The 12,721-nt window shown below is 38.4% G+C and overlaps 1 pseudogene; it reads right to left on the bottom strand.

Annotated features, from left to right (window-relative positions):
* Positions 1–10,531: 10,531 nt before the first annotated feature.
* LOC149195030 (alkaline ceramidase TOD1-like) lies at positions 10,532–12,240 on the bottom strand (annotated as a pseudogene).
* Between the last annotated feature and the right edge of the window lie 481 nt (positions 12,241–12,721).

A 12,721-nucleotide genomic window follows, 5' to 3' on the forward strand; every position in this document is an offset into this window, starting at 1 on the left:
TTTGAGAATCTCCTTTTCTTGTTCTTCATTCAGATCCTGCTGCATTTGACGAACTCGGAAGGCACATTCTAGTTGAGATTTTAAGCTGGTGACTTCGTTTTCTTGTTTTGCAGTAGCTTGGAGTATATCTGTATTCTGCTTCTTTGATTCTTCAAGATCTCCTTTTAGTGAGAGGATTGTAGCTTCAAGATTTTCATAGTAGCTGGATCTATCTTTGAGTTTCTTGATGGTTGTGTTTTTGTCATTGACTTCATTTCCTAGAGAAGTTGCTTCAACCTGCAACTTTTGATATTTCTCCTTGAATAACTCTCGTTGATCCTTAGCTGTATTATCCTTTATGTTCAGAAGATCTTCTTGAGTTCTAATTTTGCTTCTTAGTCTTCTAAATTCTGCTTCTATCTCATTTCCTTCTTGTTCACCCATAAGAGCAAGTTCAGTAGTTTCACTATCACTTCCATCTGTCTCACAAGGAAATATGGCTGGAACATCAGAGGATAACACATTCATACCTGATAATGATTCTGAATCTGATTCTGAATCTGAAGAGCCTCTTATACCTAATCCCCAATCGATTCTCCCACTGTCATAGTCCTTCTGAGATGTCTTCTTCTTCTTATGAGCTTTCTTCTTAAGCTTCTTTCCCATTGTTCCACGGATCTCCTTCAAGCGATCAAGCTTCTATCAAAGAACCTGGCTCCGATACCAATTGTTGGAAATAATACTGAGAGGGGGGGTGAATCAGTATTATCAGATCAATCAAACTTTTCAATTTCATACTCAGAAACATATACGCTACTTCAATTAAGTGAACCCGCGTGTACACGCCACTGTGTCTAATGAAACTCGCGTATATCCAGAGATCTTATAATTCAGTTAGCTTAATCTTCAGTAAATGCATCAGATCATTATTAAGCATATTAACAGTAAACAGGTGCAGAATAACAGAACAAAACATCACACAAGAGCCACACACATGAACACAAAGATATAAGGTGGAAACCCAATGTGGGTGAAAACCACCTGCTGCAAGTCATCTCAATCTTCTTCTTAATAAGAAAATCCTTTTACAATATTGGTACTGGTGCAGTCTTATACCAGTATGGGAGCTACAACCCCCTTTGCTCTTGTACTAGCCGATCCATTTACTAGTACGCAGGCTGCTACCTGCTGCAATGCTCCAAAGATCTCCTTTAGCTTTTGTACTAGCTTAGATACTAGTACGTAGGTGCTTGCCTACAATCTTCTCACCTCCAGGTACCACGTTTCATCAATTTTCAGACTGGATACACTGAAGCACAACACATAATCTGTAAGGCCACATTTCATCCAATTTTCATACTGGACCCATAACTATCATTGAAGCTCAAAACAATCATCAAACCCTGAATCACTGAAACCCTGTCAACAACAGTCACCAGAACACAGAGCAGACACAGAACTCTGTAATAACCATCAGATCCATCTGCAACTTCAAATATCAAGCTTTACAATGTATACGCTACTTCGATGAATCAAACCCGCGTGTATACGCGCTTTTACCAAAGACAACCCGCGTACAGATCTAAAAATAATTTCTCATAACTTGCAGCTGTACCAGACATCAGTCATACTCATAACACTTATAGAACTATACATGCGTCAGTATGTAGATCTAGAATAAGCATCATAAAGATAGTTCATTTCAAACCATTTGATCCCGATCTCTCCTTAGATCTAGTTCTCCATCAACCGGTGAGATCTCTCCTTAGCTCAGATCAAGCAATGCATCATCAACCCATAACCCTGCATACTGGATCTAATGCTTCATCAGATATTCAAGACATTTCAGATGCACTTGCCTAATGATTTCCTTCCCTTTATATAGCCTTAGGCCTTATTCAATACCAAGAGCCAAAACCATAGAAATCCAATACCATCAACTTCAAAACTAGGGATCGACACGCCCGTCGAGACACAATGGTCCGAAACCATAGGCACAACTTCCAAGGACTAACCGCCATGGACCAAAGGTACTTTTCCACATACACGCGCTTTTGCTGAAGCCAACCTGCGTGTACACGCGACTTGGGCTTAACGAACCTGCGTGTATGAACTTTCTCTTCTTCTTATAGTCTGATCATCAATTCCTTGCTGCTGACCTTCTGTACTATGATTTGTCATCAGTGAGGTTTGCCATCAAGGACAACACTTGTCTCATAATGCCAACAATCTCCCCCTTTGGACTTGATGGCAAAGCTAACTTGTCACACTTAGAACTATCATCTGATTCCTTTGAGCTGTCCTCCATCAGTCACATCTGATATCTCTTCTGAAGATTCATCATCTGATTCCTTTGAGCTGTCCTCCATCAGTCACATGTGATATCTCCTCTGAAGATTCACCCAGTTATACATAAGTGAGATATTCTTCTATGAGAGGGTTGCCATCAAGTACAACACATGCATCATAATGCCAACAGGGGTTCCCCTTACTAGGCCTTTTTTTCATTCGAGCATTATGCCTCGTCAGTGTATACGCTCTCATCAGGGGTCTAGAGGTCGAGGCCCTCGGGGTAGGCCTCAAGCTCAAACACAAGCTCATACAGTTGCAACTATCTTCCATTCATCCACTCCACCATAAATCCTAAAGGAAATTTGTTAGTTAGAAGCCTTAAGCACTAACGATCACCTAACCTATTTTGACTTTGAAATCCAAACAGAAGTAGCTAGCTGGGTTCCTGACTCTAGCCATACTAGGGGAAGATGTAGCCAATACCTCAATTCCAAAACCCTCTATTGGAAAATGAAGATGCTCCTAGGAAAGGTACTCAAAGAAAAGTATGAACACTGCAATGAAATTATTGCATGCCTCAATGAAATCCAGTGAGTCCAATGCCACTGGCACTCCTGCTTGATCATCCTCGACACTTACTTGGCACCCATAGAAAGTGACCTACAATGCGGCCTCAATTGTTTAGCAACAACAAGCACAAGTGTCAAGGATCTAGCCCTAGTAATATTCTATGATAATTGATATTAGCCTAACCTTTTAATTTATGTTTTACGTCCTCGGATGCAGGTGTTTAAACAGGTTTCAATTCGGATGGGACAGGGGTGGCGCGAGGCGGGATGACACCTGCCCACCCAGTACAGTATGATAACTCGGTTTATGAATGGAGTATCTCGGAATTTGGAATATGCAGTGTTCATTTGGTTCATGTTAAGCAGCTCTGAATCACCCATCCTGTCCAGCGCTCTGGTTCACGCTCTCGCACACTCCGGCTCGTCTCAGACCTCGGCTCTATTCATTGCTACAGTTATAGCGGATGTCTTACGAGGCCTGAAGGAGGTTGATACTTTATGGCTTAGCTATAAGCATGTGGTGGAGCATTGTCCGTCGATTCATTCACAGTTTTATCCCACTTCTGGTCGCAGTTCTAGCTTCTGGGTATATCATGTGGGTTCTGTCATCTCTACTGCCTCTTGTAGACTGAAAGGGGAGGCTGCTCTAAAGCCTTGCTCTAGTCATTCGGTGGAGCCGCCTTCGTCTATCCCCTGGTTTTTCTCCTGGGCATCAGGCCTTCGCGTTGTCGTCTTTCAGCTATCCTCTGGACTTGTCATTGCTGCTGCCCCGACTCGCTCTCCTCCCGCCGTTTCTATCTCCCCAATGCCTCGTCATCGCCATAGAATGAGGTCTCGCAGAGGTCAGCCTCGGTGCGTGCCTTCCAGCCCTTCCACCGAGTCGCCTTCCCTTTCAAGCGATTTCTCTGTCGGCCACTACCCTCGCACTCGAAGTGGGAGAGGGCGTCCCTCGTCTGGCTCTGCGCTCTTCACCTTCAGTAGCTCTCTGAACCACCCAAGGATCACCGCTCACATTTCAGTGGTCTTCCATGAGGAAGTCCAGGAGGGAGAGTCTAGCTCTCATCAGGAGGGCCCGGGCTCTGTCACTGTTCCGTCTTTGAACTTACAGATGGGGATTGGCAGCGTGTCCATGCAGATTCCAGATGCCTAAGCTCGAAGCGCTCATGTGGGGGTGATGGCGCCAGCTGATCCTGGCCATCCAACACCACAGCAACTCTTGTAGGGGACATGCCTGATACAGGTTGGTGTCGGATTGTTGAAGAACCTCCAAATGATTAGTTTGCTCATTGTTGCCTTGATAGCGTGCCATGCGGCCCATACTATTGGGCAAGTTTTTGTTCAGACTGTTATATGGAATTTCAGTTCTTTTTTGCATTTTTGTAAACTCAATAAACAGTTCAAGACTGAGCTCCCTAAAATAGAGCAGTCTCATTCCATGCTTATTTTAACAACCTTGCCTCTCTTTAGGGCAGTATTTTGACTTTAGTCACGTTGTAATTTTACTCCCTTAATGTTAATAGATTAATCTTAAAATATATCTATATATATATATATATATATATATATATATATATATATATATATATATATAGATATATTATATTTTACTTACAACAATTTAATTTCTTTAAGAAAATATATAACCAAATATAATTGACAATCAATATAATATACTACTATAATATGTACCACGGTGTTAAATATAGACTAGTAATATTTTTAGATAGTTTTGAATGATACACAATAGATCTCACAATCGGTGGTCTAGTTAAGAGACCACTATAATGTTTCGGACTAATAGTGGATTCTAATTTTGTATATAAATTATTTCGAAGGAATACAAAACTTAATCAACAAAAATGAATTATATTAAAGTTAAATTCATGTGTACCGTCTCAGTCGACATCTGTCCCTACCTCGCACCTCCTTTAATAAAAGTTCTGTCCCTACCTCGCACCTCCTCGCACCTCCTTTAATAAAAGTTCTGTCATGATGGTGCACGACTAAGCACATACGACTTACACCAAATTTCAATTCAAGATTGCGTACAGCTGGTATCCAAACTGGGTATAAGGAATTAGAGTTGAAATGCATTCATGGCGTACACCTAGTTTGGATACCAGTTGTCCAGAAAAAGCTACTTTCGTTGTATTTTCCTTTCATTTTCGGTCTAACCAAAATCACCACTTGAATTCACATGGAAAAACAGTTGAATCCCTATTCAATCTAGCACTAAATTAACATAGTGGCATTCATCAACGTCATGCATTGGTTAAATTTGAGTCCTTATCAATTCCATTAAATGCAATGCACATAGTAGATATAGGTGCAGAGTTAGAGCAGCAAAAATGATTTCAATTATTGAGGTATAAATCAGTGACCTAATCCAATCTAGCACTAAATTAACCTAATGGCATTCATCAACGTCATGAATTGGTTAAATTTGCAGGTGAATGTTTTGTTATTTCATAATGGTAATTAATATTTCTGGAGTCATAGTTTTATTAGTCCCTGCCTGGGACTAATAGCGATCGATCAATCGTTGACCAGCGATTAATTAGCTTTGACCAAGTAATATTTCCCGTACATGTCAGGTTTAAGCCAATGTTTGAAATAAAATTTTCTGCCCAATAGATTTTTATCCAAAGTTTGTGTTTTGACCTCTTATTGCCGGCTGCACGGTATACTTTTCTGAAAACTTAGGCTAAAGAGTTTGGATTCGCCTGTATACTTTTTTGAAAACTTAGGCTAAAGAGTTTCGACTCGCCTGTGTACTTTTCTTAAGAGTAGGCAGTTTGGCACCGCTGTCGCTGCATGTACACAACTGCCACGGCTTCTTCTACAACTGCCACGTTTCTTCCAAGTGTCCTAATGCATTGAAGTTCTATTAACTATAATCTTGAGACACAAGCAATACATATAGATCTAGGTCAGGGGGATTATCGTCGCCTATCCCTGGGCTATGGCGGGATGATGATGGAGTAAATGCCATCACTGCAATGTCCTTCTTATTTGCAGGGTCTACCCACTGCAGTTTATGCTCCTCGACCCTAACGTTGCATCGACGGAGGAGGATTAGTGTGAAGATCCAACGGTCCGGTTTAACTCAGGTCAGAATCAAGCTAGCTCTCGGTTGCTTTATCGCATTTTCCATTTTCGTTCCCGGGCTTCCGCTCTGTCTTTCTCCATGCTCTCTGCGGTGCCGGTGTTACCGTCAGCCCAGGGCCGAGGACTCGATGCATGGTCTCAGTTACAGGGTTATAGTTTCTCTTCCGCTGCAGATTCCGGGTGAGGGCAGGGTAACCCTGTTTTATTATTTGACCCTATGTTCTGTTATTTGTTTTCATCGTTTTCATTTCTTATTGCTAATTGCAAATGTGGTGTCTCTACAGGTTCATCTCCAGAGGACCCGGGAATTACCTGTCAAGGCAGTGTGATGAACTTCCAACCAGATTTCCTCACTCGGTATGATCCAGGTAAGAAGCTTCCACTGTTTTCTGGTTGTCCAGATCTGGGTGGTTCGACTCTTGATGAGATGTTGTCTCTTAGGCTCATAATCTTCATTGTTGGTTGTATGGGAAGTTGCAAGGCTGGACAGTCCAGCGCTGTTTGCCTGGTACTCCTCTGTTAAATTCAAGGGTTTGTCTGTCGTTTAGAACTGTAGAGTCTAAATACCCTTTGAGGAATTTGTAGTCTGGAATTCTTAGTTTTCATTATAAGCACGATATCGGTATAGACCTTGCTTTTCCCTTCAGGAAAACGGTTAGGTTTGGTTTCACCAGTTGTCAGGCTTGAGCGGACTGCTCCTCCTGTCGCTAGGTTTTGCTGTTCTGCTTGCCCGAAATGTTAAAATATTTAAGATTACACTTTGTTTTGTAACTGCACGGTTTCCTATCTTAGGCGTGCATTCAAGGTTTTTCGCTTGTATAATTTATCTCTATGCTTACTTTGGTGCATAATGTTTTTTTAAGTTTGTAATTCTGTTATGGATGTATGAATATTCGACTCTGACATTACTCCTAGAACGGAAGGTTGCTTTGTTAAGAACTCTGTTAAGTTCATTTAGTTACTGTTAACTTCATTTGTTTTGTTAAGAACTGTTGAATTGAAGGTTTGCTATACTGGTACTAGATGTTCTTCTTCGTTTGCTGTTGTTTATATATTGGATGAAATGTTTCCTTTGCGAAAATTATAAGCTTTTCCGTGATACTAAGGGTTTCTCTTACCTGCATGGGTTTTATGGAAATTTCCGTAAATGTCGGTTTCGACCACCATGTGACTTCCTTATCATTTGGGCCGAGACGACCTGGGTTGAGGTTTCTCGGTCCTTCCATGTCTCTCTGTTTATCTCGGGTTACCGAACAGTGTGAACAGCTTCTTCCTCTATTGTTGAAACTCCAGTTTTTTCAGGTATTTGCTCTGCTGTCTTTGAGTCGTTTCGCTACCTCAGTTGCTTCACAGGCATTTAAATTTGTGGTTCTTGAATTATCTACTTGGTTAGGAATCTATTTAGTATATGCGTTACTCTACTATAACCGAATGTTGCATTATTTAGAAGGGTGGCTCGACCCTAAACCTCGAACAGTCTTCTGAAACTACAGTTACAAGAGGGGTGTTTTTGTTCCGTCATATTTTGTAGCGGGAAGACGTATAAATCACCCCAAATGCGAGAGAAAGACCAGCAATTTGGGTAGATTAATGCGAGTAAATTCCTTTTATAGCTTTTTCTGTTATGCGTAGGATATCGTCCTTCGAAAGTTGTACAAGATATGTTAGGATGAGAAGGGCAAGATAAATATTTACGTCCATGGTGGGTTTTTTTTAGCTTCCATGCTTGGAACTTAATATCTACGTCCATGGTGGTTTTTTTTTAGCGTTTCAGGCCTATTGATTTTGTGGGCTCGATTATGGCAGCAAGGCGGTGACACAATTGTATGGCAAGGCTGTGAGTCAACTTTGGATAAAATGTGTTTTGATGCCTATTAAATTTAAAATGTGTTTTGATGCCTATTAAATTTACATAAAATGTTATGAATTAATGTTGGGATTTTCCGGAATCTTCGGGTTTAATTTAGCTCAAAGCCCTGCAATGTCTAATTTGCCGTAATAGTCTTCAAAACCAGGTTGAGTTTACAACAAAATTTGTCTAATTCTAGACGTTTGTTACTTAATAAAGTTCGGAATAAAAAAATTCAAGATACTTACCTGCCAAATTTAAAAAGCAGCCTGTCTTATATTGTAGTAAAATATGTTTAATGTTTCATGGCATGTTTACGGAGTTATGTATGTTATAACTTTTTCAAAAGAATATGTGTCTAGTTTTCTTCACCTCTTTTGAGGCAAGGAAAGATTCAAATGGTGATGATTATAACTTTGATGTGGGGTATATTGTTTTTCAGTGTGGCCTTTTTTTTTCTAATGATGTGGGGTATATTGTTTTTATTGTAGCTTTATTGAATGTTGAACTATAATAAAGTGCAAGAAAGTTTAAAATTAATTTTTTATATATAAAAATATTATGTTTATTGAAATTTTTATATAGCATATTTATTACATATAAAAAATTTGATAAATATATGACTATCATTAATGTTGATGTGGGGTATATCGTTTTTTAGTGTGGCCTTTTTTTTTCTAATGATGTGGGGGTATATTGTTTTTATTGTAGCTTTATTGAAGGTTGAACTATAATAAAGTGCAAGAAAGTTTAAAATTAATTTTTTATATATAAAAATATTATGTCTACTGAAATTTTTATATAGCATATTTATTACATATAAAAAATTGATAAATATATATATGACTATCATTAATGTTTTTATTGGAAATTAAATTAACAAGAAGTAAAATGAAATTTTAGAAATTAAAGATTTTAATGTTTTTATTGGAAATTAAATTAACAAGAAGTAAAATGAAATTTTAGAAATTAAAGATTTTATTTAAATGTAATTTTTATTGAAAAAACATTGTGTTTAAAGTTGTGATTGTAGTTTTTAGTAAATTGTTATGATGAGATAGTTAATATTAAAAAATAAGATTTTGTAGTCAAGTTGTTGCTACTTGCATTAATGGAAAAGGGGAGGGAGCCTGCCACCCCACCTGTGACGCCCCTACACTGGTGGTGATCTTTCAACCGCACTATAGGAGGTGCATCACCACCTACCATTTTCTTTTTAACAATACTAACAATCGTGGACTACACCTTACTTCTATACTTAGAATAGTTTTCAAATACTAAGTACAATCTTTCTTTAAACACACACGGGAAACTTTCACAACATTAACATATTATCACTACTAACATTCAAATGCACAACGGAATATCATGGGAGGGGAAACTCCAGTATGAGTCTGCCCATATTAACAATGATAATATTTAGATTTATACATAAACATTACAATGGTGGGTTTTTTTTAGCGTTTCAGGCCTCTTGATTTTGTGGGCTCGGTTATGGCAGCAAGGCGGTGACACAATTGTATGGCAAGGCCGTGAGTGAACTTTGGATAAAATGTGTTTTGATGCCTATTAAATTTACATAAAATGTTATGAATTAATGCTGGGATCTTCCGAATCTTCGGGTTTAATTTAGCTCAAAGCCCTGTAATGTCTAATTTGTCTCAAAACCATATTAATTGATTATATCAAACATATCTTCAGTGTCATGTAGAGCAGACAATGGCTAGAGTGGCATACTTTTTCACTAATTATCAAAATTTCTTCCATTATTGTAGTGTTGAATTCTTTCTATCCTACTACAGACTAGTTATGTATTTTCTTCAATTTTATTTCTTCGTACGAATAGGGTTTACATGTAGTGAAACCCTAACACTAAATTAATGTTGGTTTCCATTTTAACCTTTATAAATTAGGATCATTCAATTTTTATGTTTTTCTTATGTAGAGAGAGGGATCTTAAGTTATAATTTAGTTTACTAATCTTATTTTGTTTAGTTTACTAATCTTATTTTGTTTGTGTACCTGAATGGGCCAATTTACCCGGAGATATGGTTGTCTTCAACATGTATCTAAACAATTTTATTTCTCAATATTTCCACATATTTCGCTTCCATGGTTTTACATTCAAATATTACTCTTCTTATTTTATATTACTAATGTTTTTATCTTGATATCCCCAGGGAAATAAAGAATTTTGCTTCCGTTGTACGAAAGACATTCAACTTAATTCCTAAATTGACTTTCTCTTCCTTACTTTACACGTCACACGTTTCTCAATTCACCCCAAACTTTGTGTGGAGTTATCCTAACGTGAAGATAAAAGTGATTTGTTCATGATATCATGAAATAAGGTTTTTGCTAGACTTCTAACCTTCCCATGGATACCATGTGTATAAAACGGTTATGAGCCTTAACAAATGGCATATTATATGGTTAGGCAGGGACTACCGGCTGCATGCAGCACTTGTTAATATTATGCTATTTATTAGATTTTATATCTGTTTAACTGATGGTAATCAATATTTTGGAGTTACAACTTTATTAATGTACCAGATAGTATATGTCGTCTATTATATTTGCATAAATCTAATAAGTAGCATATACTGCACCATAAATATAGCTCCAGAAATATACATTAATAAAGCTATAGTTTCAGAAATATTGATAGAATTTAGTGATCTATTATAAAAAATAAATAGCTTCTACAAATTGTAATCTTGCTAACCAATCAGATTTATTTCTTGAAATAAATTAACCCAATCAAATTGGCTGCCCACATTCTGTCCAAATACGATTTGCATGCTCTGGATTCATATCCAGAAGCGATTTGCAGGTCCACAGCAAGCTCTTTGAAAATGCTTCGATTGACTTTGTAAGAGTGTCGATTGACTTTGTAAGAGTGTCGATATTCATTTGTTATTGTATTAAACAGCGCTGATTCGAACATGTGAATCCTCACTTTGGCGGTCATCATGTCTCTTGCATATGCAAATGGCAACTGATCCCGAGGATTGAAAACTTCACTTTGGCGGTCATCATGTCTCTTGCATATGCAAATGGCAACTGATCCCGAGGATTGAAAACTTCTAATTCATTGAATAACAGGCAGGAAAGTAGCTTTGTTCGAAGGGTGTGTTTTCTCAATATCAGTGTAGTATCAGGCACATCTGTTATGCTAATAATAACAAACAAAATAAAACAATCAGTTACAGAGATCAAAACTCAAAACAAATCTCAGATGCTATTACACTAAAACTTCACCGTAATTGTGCAACGCTGAGTTCTCATACCACCACTGTAAGGAAGCATTTCAGAACTCCAAGGTTGCAAGCCATCGGCACAGTAACTGTCCATTTGATATCTCACAGCTTCTTTGCTCCACTTTCTCCATCTGACTGTGAAAATGGCTTCCTCCATGGTATGAGTATTGTAAGGATGCTTTGAGACAGCGATATCAACGTTGTGAGTTATATAGGAGATTCTCCAAAATTAACAAAGGATCAACAACAAGCTGTAGCTTGGAATCCATCCAAATGCTGTAAACACAGTTTGGGAAAAGCCTGTGGGGAAGATACTTGGGTATGAGACCATTCATTACAAATTCCTTGTATGGCAACTCCCTGACCATAGCAATGTGCCAAATTCCGATTCTGTGAGACTCATCTGGTACCTAGCAAGCTCTGTGACAGTTCCATTGTCCATAAACATGACGAAACAAACATTTTCTACTGTGATTCTCCTAACATCCTTGGGTTGCTTAATCTTGTCATGGCCCCCAAATATAGCTGAAATTACCACAACAGCCCTGCACTGTTCCATGGCCTTCCTGTCTTCTTCAGACACAAGGAACCCTGGGGTACGGTAATTGGCAAAACCACAGGGCGAATCAGTCCCTTCAGAATAATTAGAATAATTAAAATACCATTTTCTTGTCACTGGACCTGCTGCTGAATTGGGTTTTTCAGGTCCTTTCATGTACTGTAGCCCAGATTTATCAATTAACACTTCTTCCTGAATCTGATCAACAATATCCGAGACTGCCATCAACAATCAAACATAGTTTTAGCCATAAGGTAATGTTTCTTGGCAGATCTCTGAAATTGTTTAATATGAGGATCTTTGATTACCTGAGAACTGAGAATACAAGTGGCAAGACCGATTCGCCATGGCTGTAGCTTTCCTCAGTAAATACTTCTCCGCTCCATACTCTGAAGGGTACTCAAACTCTGGCCATGCAAGTTCCGACTCAGGCTTAATTTTAACATCCTGATCAGAGCTATGCGGCTTCTTAAATCCTGGGATAAATCCAAGGAAACTGTTCAGCAAACAGTTTGCGCGATGAGCAGATGAATTATTCGAGTTCGAACCGACTGAAGGAGGAGGTGAAGAGATACAAAAATGATCCAGTGGAATTAGCAGAGAAAGATTTGAGAAGAGCAGCATGATAAGGAATGGGACAAGAATTACAGAAGAATTGAATGATAGTATAAACAATATGGGTTTCATTTTGAGAGCATAGCAGCTCTGTCCAGATGACTGTGTGGGTATAAGTACGTTACCACAAGTGACAATATTCAGTTCTTTGGAGAAGAAATATCTGCCCGAGGGGAGTATTTAAGATCTATTTGTTTCTCCTGAGGATTGATTCCAGAGTGAGATTTCTTTCATATAATCAATCAGGCTTGATTCCAGAGTGAGATTTATTTCCTAGTGTTAAGTGCTTAGGTGTAAAATAGGCAGTCATATAGGAGGAGGTCACCTGCTCCACATAAAGTGCTACTTACTCCAAATTTTTAGTTGATAGCATACACTGTACAAAGGATGCCCACAACATTTCCAGTGCCCTAACATTCTTGGAATCTCTTTCCATACAAAATGGAAAAAATCACAACATGATGAGCACAAAAGTTTTCCAACAAGGCGA

This window comes from Pinus tabuliformis, chromosome 2_2 (assembly GCF_031772625.1).
Source record: "Pinus tabuliformis cultivar Carrire ecotype Pingquan chromosome 2_2, CPIR1, whole genome shotgun sequence".
Classification (NCBI taxonomy): Eukaryota; Viridiplantae; Streptophyta; class Pinopsida; order Pinales; family Pinaceae; genus Pinus; species Pinus tabuliformis.